We start from the raw sequence: 18,015 nt of genomic DNA, 5'->3' as shown, positions 1-18,015 counted from the left end.
CTTGATCTGAAATCCTTGCCACGCTGGGAGGGGGTTGTTATTGCACAGGACTTGCATGTTCCCCCCTCACCCGGTGTCCTCACCTGATGGCTTTAGCAGGATTCGCGGGGAGGACAAGGAACCAGAGGAATTCCGGCCCCCTAATTACACTTGCTGGGAGGAATTTGCTTTTGCCATATCCCTGCTGAGTTAACCTAACAAGCATGGAGACGAGCCTTTCTTATTTAATTAGCAGCTCCACCATGAAGTCCCCTCCACAGCACGCACACGCCGGCTGCCCCCTCTTCGAGAGCCCTGCCGGTGTTTGTTCCCTCGCCCCTCACCCTTTGCCCTTTGCAATCCTCTGCGAAAGCTCAAAGCACTTTTATGCCTTCCTTCTCCCACTTTCCGGTCCTAAAAGGTGCGCTTGGGTCGAGGCAGCGGCTCTGTTTCCTTGCTCCTTCCTAACAAGTGCTTCCTGCTCCTTGCTGCCTGCGATCCTGCGGAGCTCACGGAGCGCTGGGATTTCCTCCCCTGGCAGCCCCGGGCGCTGGGAGCTCGGCCGGGCTGGGGAACTCATTACTGCAGCCCTGCAATCTCGGCTGGGACCGAGCCGCTGGGAAACCGCAGCCGCCAGCCGCTCCCGCTTCCTACAGCCGCAGCTTGGCAGAGGCGATCCCTCTGCAGCGGGAAATTGGCCAAGGTGGGGGGAACGGGGCGGTGCTCTGGGGAGTTTTCTTATCCGGGGGGGTTGCTGCTGGATGGAGGTGGCAGGGACAGGTGGACCGTGTTCACTGTGGAGTGCTGTGAGTCACTTCAGAGCAAAGCCCGCAGGCTGGGTTGCGCTCAGGGGGTTGATGAAGGTCACAGGTGGAGCTTGGCTTTCAAACAGGGATCGGTCCGGTTCCAGGTGTGCTGTGAAAGGCAGCCAAGACAGCAGAGATCACCACTGGGCCAAGTTTATGCTGCCAGAACAAGGACTGCCAAGGCAAACACTCTGGGGGTTTGCAGGCTAAAGCACTGACCCTGTCCAAGGCAGAGCTGTGCTGGCAAAACTCTGCAGTGAAGAGACTTGTCTTATACTCCAGGTGAGCTATAATTATATTGTAATGAGAGAACACAGAAAAATAGGCTTTCACGACCTTGAGAATCATGGTGCTGGCCTCAGCTGTGGTAGTTGGGAATATTTTATTCTCCCCTGCTGTGAATTGTGGGGTTTCAATAGGTCCAGTTTGCACCCTTAAGCCATGTGGGCATGTGTCACCTTGTACACCACAACCCTCTGTCCAAAAAGTTGTCCAGTGAGACTTTCCTTATCACCTGTGCCCATCTGCTTTCCCGCTTTGCCGCCTGTGTCCGTCCAGCTCCGAAGCAGGGGCTCCTGCAGCCATCCCACTGCTCACACTTCCACAGACAGCGCTCAGCTCCATGCAGAATGGAGATCAACCCCGAGACAGAGCTCTCACCTGCATGCTGATAGAAGGGACAGGGCAATGCTGAGGAGCAATGCTGCAAGCAGGTGCAGCAGTGGCTCTTCATGACTGCAGGATGACAGGAGAAATTAAGCAGGACGTGGCCCTGCATGGACTTTCTAGAGCAAGAGTAAGTTCAGATATTAGCCTCTCACTGAGAATTGAACTTACCCAGTGGGCTGGCAGAAGAGAACAAAGCTGGTAGCCCTCTCAGAGGTGTGCTGTTGTGTTAGCACAGATCCCAAATTTGTTTAACTGGTGGATGGATTAATAGAATTTTCTATGAACAAAAACAAGGGGGAATCACAGGGGTCTAGGAGGAAAGCAAAAGGAATCACAATAATTATTGATCAGTTAAGGTCTTTATGGCTGAAACACATGCACCTTAACACAGGAAATAACCCAAAGCATAAGTATGGAAGAGGTTTTGGGAGAAAAGCCCAAATTCTCATCCTCCTGCCTGGACTGTGGGCAGCAGGACAGACAGGAGGAAATGGGGAAAGCTGGAAGGAACAGGGTAACAAGCCCCACTCTTGGCCATGGCCTAGCTGTGGGCCACATGTGAGTGGAAGAAAGGAAACAGCACCATCCCTTAGGGATGGGTCTGTTGCCAACTGTTCTAAAACACTGCAGCTTGGGTTTCTCCAGGGCCAAAGCCTGGAGATGCAGAGCGGAGGTGCACATGGGAACGGCATCTGTGTGGGCAGTGTGAATGCATGGCGTGGAGGAGTCATGCTGACGAGCGAGGTAGGACAGGAGCAGCAGGGCACTGCTCATCCCCACAACAAAACCATCTCAAAGGTGCATGTGCTGTCTCCCATGGCATCCAGCCCGGTGGCAGGCGCTGCTCGGGGTGGAGGCTGTCCCGGCAGGCCGCAGGAAGCGTGACTCGGGTTTCCAGCGCGCAGGAATGCCGGGCAGCGCAGCCAGCTTCCTGCTGCATGTTTCCTGCCCTGTCCCTGCCCCCGCCACGGCCTTACTGGAAACTCTGAGAGCTGCTCGGAGCTCCCAGCCAGCCGCCCGCACTGCCCGGCTGGCGATGGGCTGGGGCGAGCCACGGCCTTGCTCTCACCATGCCCCTGTGAGCTACTGCTGGAGCAAAGTGCTTGTGCTCTTTCCATGGGGCATGGAAGAGAGCGGGACAGTGAAAGCAGAGTGGAGGAATGGCACAAACCCTGCCTGTGGAGACGACACCGGCACTGGGGCTGTGCGGAGTTCCAGCCACTCTGTCCCACTTGGTGCCTGGGCTCATGGGAGTCACTCTCCATGGAGAGCATCCGGGAGCTCTCCCAGTCTGCAGCTGCATCAGCCAGGCAGAGGGTTCGTGCCTGCAGGGTTTGGGCTCTCAGAGCAGTGCTGCCTGATAGGAACAGGGATCTTCATTCTTTGCCTTCCAACCCTCACTCCCTCCCATCACCAAAGACCTACATCCAGGCTCCCCTCCAAGGAACTGGCTTCATGTCCTCCCTGAAGATTGTATATCTATCCCAGCCTGCACTGGCAGTTTCTTGCTCTTCAAATCCATCTCCTCTTGTGCAGATTCCTCTGCCAGCCCTGGTCACTGTCACTGAAAGATGCTGCAACCTTCTTGGGACCACCTTAGCCCCAAAGCTAAGCAACACTATAGATCAAATCTCACCACTTCTAGCCCAGCTCTCCTCACACCATTTGGTCTCACCTGGACCTTTTTTCTGCAGCACAGGTATCTCCCTGTCAGGTTTTTGCAGGGTTCTCTCTGCACAGCTCAAGCCTTATCCCCATTATCACTTTTCTTCTCACAGGGCAGCACTGAGCCCTCTTAGCCTTTTCTCCTTTCACAGCATTCTGAGGATGGATAAACTCATCCCACGTGCTTCTGGGTATCCCCAGCCCTTCCTTCCCACCATGAATTCCATGCTTACACCCCATTGTGTGCATCACCCCGCAGGTAAAGGCCTTCCCCAGGCCAGCAGGCACCCACAACACCCCTGAAAGACCAGGGATGCCAGTCCCCAGGCACACATAAAATCAGTGTAATCTAAAATGCACCTCAGCTGGCTGGACAGGAGCATCTTACTCCACACTAGGTAACCACCTAATCTCCCCAGAGCCAGTCCTCCAAGGCTGTTCCTGTTCAGGCACTGATAAAAATCTGACCAAGATGTTTTCCACAGTAAGCTGGGAGTGATTACAAAGCAACCAACCCCTACCCTCCTGCTGGGAAAGGGAGTTTTCTTTAGAAACACGTGGAACTTTTTTAAAATATATATATTTTTTAAATTTTAGTTTCTAATGCCAGCATGACTTGTTGCGGTGGTGCCAAAAGTGGCTTCCTGGGGTTGGAGGGAGGGAGAGGGATAGACCAGAGGTGAGACAGAGCTCTGCTCTCCTCCCACCAGGCAAGCACCATGGTGGCCCTTGGGTAGAGCAGAGTGAGGGAACAGGGGCTGGACTTGAATTCATCTCCAGCAAACCCAGCAACACCTTTGCTCTTGGGAAGGTGACAGAACTCTGCCCACACTAATGCCCAGGGAACAGGGTGAAGAAAAATGGGATGGCAGAGTAAAATGAAGCAGTGGATCCTGCAGAGGGTTTTCCCCTCCTGCTCACTTTAGGAGTGTGCACAGCACAGCTCCACTTGCACTCACATCTCGGGCAATAAGTAAATCCAGCACAGAGCCATGGACAGGCACCCAGCAGTGTGGTGGAAACCAGAAACCACATCTGTCGTGGCCCATCCTCCTCCAGCAGGCCCTCACACCAGTAGTGTTTGCCATTGCCCCATGCCCGAGTGCTGTGCAGAACAGGTCCCTACTCCCTACCTGCTCCTTCCTGCAGCTGGCAGGGCAAGAGTGTGGCTGTGGGCTGGCTCCTCAGAAGGGAGAGCCATCCTTGGAGGTCTGCAGGCCTTGACTGAGCAAAACCAGAGCTGAGCTGATCTAGGATCAGCAACAGTCCTGTGCTCTCAGGCTGGAGCCCTCCAGGAGTGGCTTCTAGCCAACATCTCCAAAACAGATCTCCCTCTCCTGTGGCCATACCAGCAGGAGCTGCCTGCCCTGGAGCAGCAGACAGAGCTACTTATGTGATGGACCCCATACTCACATCAGTGAAAGTCTCCAGGCTTGCCACAGTTTTCCACTGCAATAAAATGAGTTGCACCACCCCAGGTAACCTTGACCCTCTTGGCAGGGTAAATACAGCACAAACCCACCAGAGCAGAGATGGGCACTGCCATCAAGGCAGGCAGCAGCAGCCACATGTCTGTGCTGGACATCACAGGGTCTCCTGGGCCAGGGCTGCACGTGCATGCACACCCACAGTCTCAATATCCATTACCCAGCATTTCTTTGCAGCTCATGGGATTTATATATGCAGTTATCTATTAATTTTAAAAAGCCACAAAAAATATAGCACTTGGCATGAAGGTGAAGGAGATGGCAGTTTTGGCTGGAGGACTTAAATACCCTCACTTTACATGGCTGCCAACCCACAGCACAAATGTGTCAGTGCATGAAAACCATTCTGTGAAATTCAACAATCTTGTTAGTCAAAGGCATAAAGGGTGAAAATTGAGTGAAACATCCTGGAAAGTAAATAATTTCAGGGAGAAAAAAAAAAAAAAAAAGGAAAAAATAAAGGAAAAACCCCCAAAAGTCATGGATAAACATGAGAGTGGCAGCAAGATTGCAAGAACAGAACTAGCCAAGCACTGGGACACAAAGTCTTCCCAGCATCTCTATCACTGCCACTGTGGGTCTGGCTTAGCCCTGGGGCTGCACTCACTGCACTCCACATCTGTGTTTGGGCTAAATAAAGTGTTTAATTAGCACTCCAACTAGCAAAGAAAGTATCACTACCTGATCTTGGGGAGGAACAGGTATTTTTAAATTTTAATCCTTGGAGCCATAGGGAAATTACAAACCAGTCACCTGATGATCAGAGGAAAATTAAAAGTCCAACTTCAGTGACAACAAAAATAACACAAAGTCATGAAGTGCAATAAACAGCACGGGGACCAGAAGGCTCTTTAAACAGGTTTTTTAATCTCCTCTCCCCTCTGCTCATAATATTGCCTTTATTATTTTCTGATGTGGAACCTGATTCTCACAAGTGCGGTGGATGCTGACAGCAGGGTAATGGAGCAGCAGCAATTTCTCCTGGGCAGACCTCGGTGATTTAATATGCCTGCAGAGAGAGAGAGAAGGGCAAGAGGCAGCTCAGGAGGAGAGAGTGAGCTGGCCAGGAGGTGCCAGCAATAAACCACAGTGATTAAGAGCTGGCCATGCTGAGCAGGGTTCAGCAGCGAAGGGTAAGCGATGGCCACTCACACCAGCACCCTGTCCCTTCCAGTGCTCTGCCATGCCTGCCACAGCCCTTGGCATTGGTGAGGAAGGTGTCCCAAGGACAGGGATGGGTAAAGGCAGTGAGAACTGTGTCCTGCAGCCCATAGCCCAAGTCTGCCCTTAGCTGAATGTTGCCGGCCCAGACTCCTGTTCCTGGCAATGCAGGAGAGCCAGGTTGTTGCATGAGTCCCCCTCGCAGCCAAGGCCCCACTTATTTGAGAGGGCATTTAGCAAGAGCCCCAGAGAGCAGAGAAACAGGATGGGTCACTGGGAGGAAGGTGCCCTATTGCCTGCCCAGCACATTGTACTGACTGCCACAGGGGACAGCTGGGCCATGAAGCCAGGTGAAAGGTCTCTGCTGGGTCAAGAAGGAGGAAGCTTGGGATCTGAACAGCAGCTTTCCTGTTGCCATCCCACATCTGGCCTCTCAGTGCTACTTTAACCATCATCTCTGCCATGTTTCACTTTTGAGTTTTCCATGGCCATTCACAGCCACCCAGATTTTGACCACTGGTGTGAAACCAGCAGCAGAGACAGACACTGAAGGGGAACATCTAATGGTAGGGTACTGGTGGCAACACAACAGAGAAGGTCTGAAAAACGAAGGGGACTGGAAGAGAGCTGATATCCCATCCAGTCCTGCACGAGAGCACCCACTGTGAGGGAAAGGTCTCCTGGTGCTTGCAGTCCCTGTGCTGCCTGTGCCCTTCTGCCTGACAGTGGGACACGTGACTGGAGTGATGGATGGGGCTGGAGTCCCTCTTTAATTGTATCTCACAGTGGTTTCCGTAAGTTGATGGAGATTGCACAACACTGCCAACTGCCATGCCGGATATATTTTGCAACCAAGGCTTCTATGCCACATCTGTAGGATGATATGCCAGGGTCTTCTAAGGAGATCTGGGGAAGTTTGAGCACCGGAAGAAAAAAAGAAAAAGAAAAGAACAAAGTCAACAAACCTCTTTTCCATAGCAGCTATTTTGGTGAGGCACCCTGGGGTGAGAGAGGCTGGCACCAGCCAGCCTTGGAGGAACAACAGCCCAGCAGGCTTGCTCAGAGCTCTGCCCACTCCTAGCTGGGAGAAGGTCCCTTTCCCATGGGTGGGTGGCAGTGCATCATGAAACGCCCAGACAGGAACTGCAGAGTCTGGGCTCGCCAGGAGGAGCTGCATGGCAGGGCTGGAGGTGGAACAGCAGTGCTGGGAAGCAGCGCTGCAGGAGCACGGAGGAGGTGTTGGACAGCTGCTGGGGGCTGTCCCAGCTGATGGCCCTGGGAAGTGCCATCCTTGTCATGCTGGCTCAGCAGCTCATGCCAGAAAGTGAAAGCCCCTTTAACTTGAGCTCATGCCATCTCCCATCTTCTCAGCCTCTTTCCAGAAGAGAAAGGATTCCAGGATACATGACTGGACTAGAGGATGTTGCAGAAGATGTTCAAAGTGCCTGGCCTAGCTGGTACCACACATCTTGGACATCAGCAGCTCTGTGGCAGAAGCCCCCAGCAGTGACTCAAAGTAACATCAACCCACATATCAGCATCACACTGCAAACCCCTCAGCAATATTAATTAAATTCATAGTGCACTCCCAAATGCAAGCTAGCACACCCTACAGCAGTATCCCCACAAAATTACCTTCTTTGGAAGAAATTTGGGTCCAGCAGAAGAGCTAGCCTAGTGATTCCATCAGGTTAAGGAGGCCAAGCAAAGAGAACTCCAGGAATCACTGTGCTCCTGGACTCAGACATGAAACCATCAGCTTCTGATTCAGGGGGAAAAAGGTGATCTCTGACACAGGGAACCTGTAAGACTTGGTAGACAAAAGCAGGCCATGGGGGACAGGACATCAAAAACAAGTGCTGAATTCCTTGTGCAACAGCTTCTCATCAGCCAGGAGATGTAGATGCAGAAGGAAGCATGGAACCAGGGCTTCAAAGATACTCAGAGTTTAAGTGTCTGAAAATTAAATTGCTGGGACATTTTTTAGCCTGCACTTAACAGTGAGGATGAGATAATGTCAGAAAGCTGAGCAGAGAGCATCTCTTGCAAAAGATTGATTATGCCAGCAAAAAACAAAGCTGAAAAACTTCATGGCAGTGCCTCCATCACCTTGGAGCTGATCTCTACCCTGCGTGGGATCCCTAAATGCCAATCAATATGGGTCCAGTCACATGTTCCTCATCACTCTTGAGAAATGGTGCTGTTCACATCATTCCCTTGCCTTGTGATGGATCTCCCTGCTCCCACTCCCATGGGAGCAAGCAGCTCTTTTGTCCCCAGATCTAATGTTTGGAGACTCTTCATGTACCAGTGAGTCTCTTGTTCTTCATGAGTGCTAAGAAAACCTTATATAAACCCAGTAAGACAACCTTATAAAGACCCAGTAAGATCTCAGTGGCTCCCCAAGCCTTTTACATCTCATCTGTTTTCCACAGCTCTGCCAACACACTCCCTCAGTCCTACCTTGGTATAACCATGGCCTGACTGTGATCAAATAGAGGAGAGTTTATTAAGCTGAGGTGTCTCACTGCTATAGGATGGGGAAAGTCTCATGAATTACCTCTTAAATCAGTTGCAATGGAATCCTGGCTTGCTTCTCCAAGTCTCAGCTACCTGAATGGTGCCCTGACAGCCTGTCCAGTCCTGACCACACCACCTGTGCATGAGTTCTCTCATCTTCAGTGTCTTGGTGTCACCTTTGGACAAGCAGGTGTCCAGCTCTTGGGCTGAAGCAAGGCCCCCCTCTCTCCTGAACTGCATGGGTGAAACAAAGCTGGGATCATCCTCACTGTAGCAACTTTACCCTCGTCTTGAGGAACCACCTGGGAACACTCAGGCAGCAGGGCTGGCTGCATCCTGCATGGGCAAGCTCCAGCTTCTCTTTGATGCCTCTGGTTTCAGTCTGTTCAGAGGCACAGGTAACACAAACACAACCCTGAGCACTCAGGATGCATTGCCCAGGTTCTGCATTCAGCCCTTCCCAGCACCACCACACCAACATTCCCCATCCCACTCTTCTTGTGATGCCACCAGCAGTACCCAACAGGTTATTTATTTGTTTTTGCTGCTGCTGTCTGGTGTCCTGTGGGCAGGTTTGACAGCCAAAATTCTTCCTGGGGAGCCTGAGCTCAAAGCAGCAATCATTGTGAATGTCTCAAACACAAGCATCAAGATTCAGTAGGGAGTGGGGACCACAGACAAGCTCTGTGACACAGAGTGAGGACATTGGAGAAATAACATGGAAAAGACTCCTTTCAAATCTCCATACACAACCTCACTTCCTGGAGAAAAAAAGGACAAGGAAAAAAAGTATCCTCTTCAAAGCAAGGATGTGGTAAGGCTCAAACATTCTCTCCTGACACATGAGCCAGGATGCAGAAATGCTGGTTTTTTTTAGGAGGAAAGAAGGAATTCTACTGTACCCTCTCCTTAATGAAAAATTCAACTTAATCTCTACAGGTGAGGGCAGCTTAGCTCACCATTCCTGATTGCTGCCCCATGCCCCAGTTTCCCCACCAGTTAATCTGTTTGACACTCACCTATGGCAGAGCCAGACAATGAGCCTGAACCTGGAGCTGCAAAGCCCTTGGAGACCTTCACAGACTCCCCCATCCATCATTGCCTACAACACCAACACAGATTTTGCAGTGCAAAGAGCAGGTCCCAGACAAGGAGAGACATTGCCCTTTGGGGCTCAGACCCTCTCCCCTCTCCTCTTCCAGCAGCAGTCTCCTTTCCCTCATCTTCCTGCACACAGAGCACAGCTAATAATTCAGCAAACAGAATTAAACTGATCCTGATTAGGAAAAGCCTTTACCCTAAAGAAAGCAAACTCTGGCTCGGTGCTGCCTGTAATCCAATAGTCTCCCACGGCAGTCAGCAAACCCAAAACCTGCCTCCAGGCAAAGGCACTTTGTCTTGGAACAAGGGAAGTTAAATGTGTCTTAATGGGAATTTTGACACGTTTTGCTTTGATTTCACTAATGTTACAAAAGTAACTGTGAGAAAATATTTCAGCCCCCCCATGAGGAGTCAGGTTCTCGTGTGTATGGACCAACTGCCCAGGTGGGCACTTTGGAGAGGGACTGTGGGTGTGGGGAGAAGAGGTCTTGGTGCCAAATCCCTCCACACTTTCTGGGGGGAGCCCTTTCCGTATGGGTCAGTCAGGGAGGCAGGGAACCCTTCAGCTCCCCCAGTTTGCCCCAAAGTGGAACCTGTGGGGCAGCCAGCATCACAGATGGGACCCCTTCTTGCTTGCCCATACAGACAAAAGCAGAGATAATCCAGGCTGGGGGGCCTGTGGCTGCCAGGATGGTGGGTCTGGCACAGTCTCAGTGGGCACTGAGGATAAAGGTCAGCTGGATGGGCATCCCACAGGGCCCACAGAAACATCCATCACAAGGCGCAGGAAAAAAGGATATACATTGGACTGCCTAAGAGGGGAGATGCTAAACCAGCACTCACCTGCAAGACCTTTCAGGAGGCAAAGATGGGTTGTCTGCAACATGCCCTGGGGCAAAGGAGGATCCTTCTCTGTTTATTTTCCACTTGTGCTGTTTGGGTATGACAGGGCAGTCATTCCTTGCAGAAGCAGCACCAGCTCCTGGTGGCATCTTCAATGCCATCTCCCCTCTCTGTGGAATGCAAGACCAAGTCACTAGGTGCCCTTCTGCTCAGGTATTTGTCACTGTTAAGGACAGCAATGGCCACTGCCATGCCCCTGAGCGGCCAGGAGAGGTGTCTCCCCTCGCCCCATGGAACCTCTTGGCAGCTCCTCCCCAACACCCCAGCACTGTTTCCAGCCCCAGGTTCCATTTCATCTGCCCCAGGCAGAGCAGGGTAGGATTCAGCGTGGGCAGGATGGTGACACCAGCCCATTGGGAGCTCCCTGATGCTTCAGCTGTTGCTTTTCATTTGGCACCAGAGCAGGACCTGGTGCTTCCCTGGTCCTCGGTGACTTGGGGCTGGGGAGATGTCCTATGTAAACAAACCCCATGGACATTTTGGGTGCATTTAACTCTGAAGCACTTGGGGAAATACAGGAAGAGGGAACCAGATGCCTCCCACAGTGAGGCACTAAGGTTTAGGTAAAAACCTGGGAGAGCAGGGGCAGGACATGCTCTCCCCAGTGTCTGGGTACTCCTCCCCTCCACATTCAGAGATGGAGCATCCCTGATGGATGCAGTCTGAATCTTAACTGCTATGCCAATGAAATGTGCCACATAACCCGTAATCCCAGGTATTTAATGGGCAAGAAGCAGGGTTTCCTTGGCTTTCCAGCCCAGTGGTCACTCTGGGCTTGCAGCACGTGCCTGGCTGAGAGGGTGGAGAGCTGTGATGCCCACAGCAAGAGTGCTGACTGGGCTGAGCAAGGACAAGTGGAGAAATAAACCTGGTGCAGTTAGGACGGCATTAATTTTAGCAAGGCTGAATGCAACAAGCTCAACTGGAATAAATCAGACAAGCAGCCAGGGCTGTGGGGTTGCAGGAGGAATCTCTGTGCCTCCATAGAGACAGTGTTTACCTGCAGCAGCTTTTCCCATCCCTATTCCAGTGGCCCCATCTCCACCAGGCCTGACGCAGCCCAGATTTGTAAGCCAGTTTTTGTTGTTTTAACACAATGCTGCAATTCTAACCCACAGCCTCAGATTGTCAAGCAGTTTTTCTTTTCTTTCCTTCAGAAAAAAAAAAAAAATACAGCTGAACTAATTTGATGAAAGGAGAAAATAAAATATAAGCCAGACTAAACACATGCAGTTCCTACCTACAGCCAGGGCCCAGCTTCTCCCAGGCCAAAGTCAACACATGTCAATTTTTAACATGACAGGGCTTTAAAAGGGAGGTTTGAGCCCTGGATGAGAGGCGGCTGGAACACATTAATAACAAGGTCTGTCAATTAAAGGCAGGAATGACAAGTCACCAAGACAAGAGCTGGGGGGTTTCCCTTCCTCCCCCCCTTCTCTTTCCTCTTAGTTTGGTGAAAAAAAGTGATTTAAGAAAAAACCCCCTAATTCTGAAAAAAAATGTAGCCACATTACCTAATGAAGGATGGGTTTTCTTTAGGAACCCTGAGAACAGCCCAGCAGGCAAGGGTTGAGATCAACAGGTTAGGGAAAGCATTGCTTTGAAGGATGCTCCCAGTGGCTCCACCCATCCCAGTGCCATTTCTCCCACTTCACCTGGGCATGGTGGGGAGGAGCAGCAGCCTGGCTGCCTCCTCCAGAGCTTCAAGCACCATCATCCAGAGGGATTTGCAGTTACTGTGTCAAGGTGACTTGGTGGTGATGTATCTGTTGCACTGAAAATGGCTATTTTGGGTTCTGGTCAATAAAAAAAAAAATTAAAATAAAAAGGAAAACCACCGCCCTGCTTTTTCAGCCCCATAGGAAGTGTTTCTATGGCTTTTGTGAGCTGGGCAGGTTTCTGTCCCAAGCCACCCACTGGGCTCCAAAAGAGTTGGGAAAAACAAGGGAAAGAGGCAGAGCAGTGGCAGCCCCACCAGTCTTTGGAAATGAAGGCAAAAGTGAGTGAGGAGAGGGGTAAGGGGGAGTGGGGATTGGCATTGGGGGGTGTGGAGGGAAAAGGGCTTTACTCCCAAAATCCAGCAAACATCTCACTGAGCTGGGAGAACATTCCCATGGTACAAAGAAGCAGTGTTGTCTTTCAGCAGGGAGAGCAGGTAAAGATTCAGCCCAGAGGGAAATGGCAGAGATTCATTTCACCTTCAGCACCTAAATAAATACTGCATCCATAGTCACACACTCTGCACAGTCTGTATTGTGCTGGTGTGCATTACACATCCACACAGCAGAGGAGCCAGCTGGTGGGGCACCTCAGCATCCCCTGCTGCCTTGTCCTGTCCCCAGCCAGATGCTCCAGTAGGTCTGAAGAGCCCAAAATAGCCAAAGGCAACGTGCTCTGCCTCCCAGCATCAGCTCTCTCAGTGTCTGAAGGGGAGATGCTCTAGTTACAGACATTGCATCCACCCACCAGCCTGGCTGTGCAGGGCTGGAGCAGCACACTTCAAGTGGCTCAGATGTGCAGGGGCTTTGAGGGATGAAGCTCTGCCCCTTCATGTGCCATTTGCTGTTGGAACTCAAAATGCCCCTCAGACATTTTTGGAGGTTCCAGGCCCTGGTCAGAGGCATTTGAGACCCTGGCAGGCAGCTGGAAACAGCTGTGATTTTGGGTTTGATCCATGGAATGATTTACCAACTTTGAAAGTGGAACAAGCAGTCACAAAAGTTTAGATATTTTAGTAGAAGTAGTTACAAAGTAGAGGGAAGAATTTTTTAGTATTGTACAAGGGGGTTTTAACACCTGTACAGGGGGGTTTTACCTTGTACATGGGGGTCAGAGGTTTTAAGATGGAGGAAAGTGGGCCAGTCCTGTTCCTCCTCTTTCTTCTTCCTTACCTCCATGTTCTTGGTGATGTTGGCACTCATGGATTGGTTTACATAGAAAAGCACCATTTAATACAGGTAGTAGGTATTGGGGAAGAACTGTAAACATGTAACACATAATGTACCATATAAAAGACAGCAGCAGCCCTGGGTGGGGAGAGAAGAAGACGCAGACAGAGAGGATGTCAGGCTGTGGGTGTGCCTCTGCCTGGGCTGCTGAGCAAACCCCAGCAGCCAGAGAAGACAATCCTTTAGACAGCTCACAATAAACTGCCTTGAGACCGAACAACAAGAGGCTGCAGAGTTTTCTTTGGAAGCAGGGTTGGAGGAGAGGCTTTACCACCACACGGAGCCCCTGAACCAGGTCGGGGTTCCGACAATTTGCCCGAGTGTGGCAGGTGAGCTGGGCTCCTGCCCTGCTCTCAGGATGTGTTCCCCTTTTTCTGGCCCAGCAAACAAAACCTCCTTCCAGCACACTTTGCAAGGACAGGCAGAGACGTGCCAGGCTGATTTATTCCAACGAGCCCTAGGCCAGGCCCCTGAGGTGGGGAAAGGCTCCTGGGGTCTCTTAAATGCCATCTCCCCTCTCTGGAGTAAAACAAAGTCATTAGGTGTTCTTCAGCTCAGGGATTTGTCACTGTTAAGGACAGTAAGAACAGACCAAGACCAACATGCTGAGTGAAACCAGTGGGGAAGGTGATGCTTTCACCTCAGTGGAGATTAAATGCACTGAGGAGAGCCCACCCCTGAGTCCTGCACTGGGCATATCAGTCTTCTCCATCTGGGGCACGCTGGCCTCTCTGCCCAGCTTTGGCCACTGCCACAGCAGCACAGGCCACCAGCCCATGCAGTGCCCACCCATGCTCAGCATCAGAGAGCTTGTGATGACATTTCACAGGAGCCACTTTCATCATCAAAAAGCATTTGAAGGCAGAGCTCAGAAAGCCTTTGGCTGTCCCAGTTCTGTGCCCATGGCTTCTGGAAGCTGCTTCACTGATGCTTCCCACTGCTCTGGTCCTGCTGAGAGAGCTTTTGGCATCACCACTGACATGTCCACAAGCAGTGGCTGGAAAACACTGCTCTGAACCACAGAAGCACTGTGGATGAAGTCAAGAGCAGCTGCCTGTGCTCCTGGCCTTACTCATTTAAATCCTTGGCTCTGGTGGCTGCTACCAAGCCCCCTGCACCAGCCACACTGTTGGTAACCTTGGCTCTCAGCTCACTCCAGTGCCTGCACTTCCAGGGCACAGCCAGGCCTTTGTGCACCATAACTGGGGCACAGGTAGGTGGCACCTGGGATGATTTATGCCTTTGCTGCTGAGCTACACTTCAGGTTTCTGGAGATATGCTGTCAGCCCCAGCTCAAAGGAGACTGAAGCAGGAGATGCTCTCTATGTGGCCAGCAGGGACTATCTGTACCTCTCCATCCCAATGGCTGCCTGTTGTCACTGTGCTGTCACCACATCCACGCTGTCCTCTAGCACACAGGTTGACCCCCAGTCACATTTCACATGTGCTGCTCTTAGTAGGTCATTTTCCAAATATCCAGCACAGCTTATCATGCTATGCTCCCTCCTTCCCTTCCAGGCAGGCAGAGCAGCCCCTGCTTCCCACAGAGTCACCTAGCAGGATCGCTCAGCACTGGGGAACAAAATTGAAGGAAAGCCCTTTTAAATCAAGTTCATGCCTTGTATCAAGCAAGGTTAGTCTTCCACTCCCCAGATAATGGATACAGATGTTACACTGATGCCACATGTGATTTCAGCCAAAAAGCCAAGAGAGTTTAAAACATTAATTCATCTCAAACTGTAAGCAAAGCTTATTCTTGCTAATCTCAATAATTACTCAACTTCTCCCACATCATAAGGAACAGCCATACAATGGCAAGGTTTCCTTCCTCCATAGGACCTTGCTCGGAGCAGGGGTCAGAGATTTACAAGAAACTCCCTCTAAAGAGATGTTGCTGGGGTTGCTGAACTGGATTCAACAGGATTGCTTAGGACTAAAAGCAGGATTGGGACCCAAATTCTTCCCATTCAAGACCAGCATCTTTGATCCAAGAGTATCAGGGCTGTTGGTGCCACTATAAGACCAGAAATGTACAAAGTCATGAGAGATCAGTGGGACTTAGCTCCCCCTCAAACTCCACAAGATCTCTTTAGGTGTGCAATGGGGACAAGGATAAATTAAACATCTCCTATCAAGTGAACAATTAGCAGAGAAAAGCTACCCATGAGGTCCTGATGGAACAGAGCAAGGAGATTTTCTTCCCAGACATGTCTACTCGAAACAGCCTGAAACATTTCCATTTCTGTTGCCTTTTAATATCAAGGTCAGCTCCTTTCTTCCTACCCTGACATCCTCCATCAGGGCCTCTTTCTGGGAACTCACAGCAATGCACCAGATGTCACTGAGAGACAGAAAAACAACCAGGGGCCAAACTGGGGCATTCACCATGGCCCTGAATGAACCACAGAGCATTTGGCTCAGCGGGGAGGGGAGCAGAGAGCACCCCTTGGTGGCACTGCCAAGCCCGTGGGGCTGGAAGGGGCATGAACAGCATGAACAGCCACCCTGCTCCTGGAAAAAGCCAGCAGCCCCACATCCCCCAGGCTCCCCCCAGCACTAACTGGACACTGGAAATAATCTAAATATTTGCAGCCCAAAGGAGACTTGCTTTCCCCCTTTTTGCTGAGTTTGAACAGCACTCAGCGTGGTACCCAGCACCATTCCAGCTCCCAGCAGCTCCAGAGGACACCAGCACAAACATTTCCACTTGCTGGAGGGCAGAAATGCCCACAGTGAACTCTGTCACAGTCCCTCCATAACACCCACACTACCAGCACTGGGCAGCTTAGCCCCTGTCACAGCAGCAGCTATCACAAGAGAGCCAGAGCTGTGAGAAAAGACCAACACCACTACCCCAAGAAGAAGGTGCTAACACCGTACTCAAACATGTTTTTTGAGCTGAGGGATGCAATTACTCCCAGATTTCTAAAGGCTTTCTCAGGACCACAGACCTCAAGTATGCAACCACCACGTCAGCTGCTGACCAGGAGGGCAAGGATGAAGTAGGGGAGAAAAGAAACCACAAGACTTAAAAAAGAAACCCACCTATGTTTGGTGATGGGCTCAATTCCTCCTTCAGATATTCAGCTCAGGACACATTTCCAGCCTTCTTCTCTTAAGTCCAAACTTTGAGACTAAAAATACATCCACCTTAAAAAAAAAAAAAGAAAACAAACAAACAAACAAACAAAACAAACAAACAAACAAAAAACCCAACAAAAATCCCCAAACATCCAAATCCCAAGATCCAAAGTTTTAAAATTTGTGGGTTTGTATTAGTTCTGAAATTGCAGCCAACTGCTCTCCCTCCAAAGCACCAGAAGGAAGCAGAGAGCAAAGGAAGGGGAGGGGAAGGTGCAGGTGTGGGCTTTTATGGTGCACAGGTACCCTGGGTTAGGAGGTGCCCAGCTGGGGAAGCCATCCTGGCATCCCCTCCCAGGTGTGCTGCTGAGAGCAGGGGCTGCTCCCTGCCTTCAGAAGGTGGGCACGGCTCTGGCAAGGGCTGTGCAACACCTACCTGCAAACAGCTTAGTGAAAGCACCCTGGGCACGTGCTGACCCCTGGCAACACCTCTGTGCCCTCAGCAGGCTGGGGGAAGCTGGGGCAGTGGGTGAACGCAGGGTCAGGCTGGGATTTGGCTTTGCCCACACCAGCTCCTATCTCCCAGTCCCATTGCACCTCTTTGCAGCAGGTGTAGATCTCCAGGGATAGACTGGAATGCACCATCCCTGCTAAACCCCCCACCTGGCCCCTCCTGAGCTGCTCAACAGCATGGCTGGGGTCACTGGGACACCCCTGTGGGGCCTGCTGGGGATGGAGGGATGGGGAAAAAAGGAAAAAAAATTCTTCCGTCCTTTTGCCACTCTCGAGCTTCTCCCCGTTTCCACATATTTCCAGAGTGTCTATTTTTCCACATTAAAGGAGGCTGGAATAAATGTCACATTGCAGCATGTATCTGTGAACAAAGCCACAAGTATGAATGGCCACATGCACAAATTCCTTCCCCTGATTTCCCAGGTTTTCAGGAGTGACCTTGGAAAAAGAGTGAACCGTAGTTCTTCATGGCATGGGTGATAATATGTTTGTCACCACTCAAACTGTCTGGAGGCTGCCCAGGTTTTATTTTATTGCGTTTCGAAGTGTCACCAAGACCTGGTTGAATTACGTTGCCAACCCCTTCATAAAAAAAGAAAAGTGACTTTGCTTTCCCGCAAAGAGATCAGGGCTCACAGGAGCCACTCAGATGTGTATAACATTTTTTTATTTTTTACTTTTTTTCCTGCAAGCCTGCAATAGCTAAAACTTGCGGGTGGAAGGCTTTGGGAACCTACTTGCACTACTAAATAAAAAAGTTCAATCCCCGCGGAAAGAAGCAGATGCGGAGTGTTGGAGCCCGCAGCGGGCTTCAATGAATTGTCACGATCGAGCGGGGCCGTGCCGGGGGTACCCCGTGAGGAGCAGCCGGAGCCGCCGGGCTCCGCCGGGCTCCGCCGGGCTCCGCCGGGCCGCGGGCACTGAACGGGGCCGGCCCCGGTGCCCCGCAGCCCCGGTGCCGGTCCCGCAGCCCCGGTGCGGGTCCCGGTGCCGGTCCGGCAGTCCTGGTGCCCCGGTGCCGGTCCCGCAGCCCCGGTGCCCCGGTGCCGGTCCGGCAGCCCCGGTGCCCCGGTGTCGGTCCGGCAGCCCCGGTGCCCCGGTGCCGGTCCGGCAGTCCCGGTGCCCCGGTGCCGGTCCCGCAGCCCCGGTGTCGGTCCGGCAGTCCCGGTGCCCCGGTGTCGG

General features: G+C 51.6%; 1 long non-coding RNA gene across 1 annotated transcript in view; it reads right to left on the bottom strand.

Moving 5' to 3' along the window:
* The window catches only part of LOC146766251 (uncharacterized), a 55,676-nt gene extending 37,991 nt beyond the window's left edge, over positions 1-17,685 (bottom strand). The window contains exons 1-2 of the long non-coding RNA XR_014958151.1: positions 16,285-17,685; positions 84-10,401 (exon numbers count right to left, since the gene is read on the bottom strand). This is a non-coding gene — a long non-coding RNA (uncharacterized LOC146766251). The remainder of the gene's footprint in view (positions 1-83; positions 10,402-16,284) is intronic.
* Between the last annotated feature and the right edge of the window lie 330 nt (positions 17,686-18,015).

This window comes from Lonchura striata, chromosome 12 (genome assembly GCF_050655825.1).
Source record: "Lonchura striata isolate lonStrDom1 chromosome 12, ASM5065582v1, whole genome shotgun sequence".
Lineage (NCBI taxonomy): Eukaryota > Metazoa > Chordata > Aves > Passeriformes > Estrildidae > Lonchura > Lonchura striata.
This window is presented reverse-complemented; position numbering and strand designations above follow the sequence as displayed.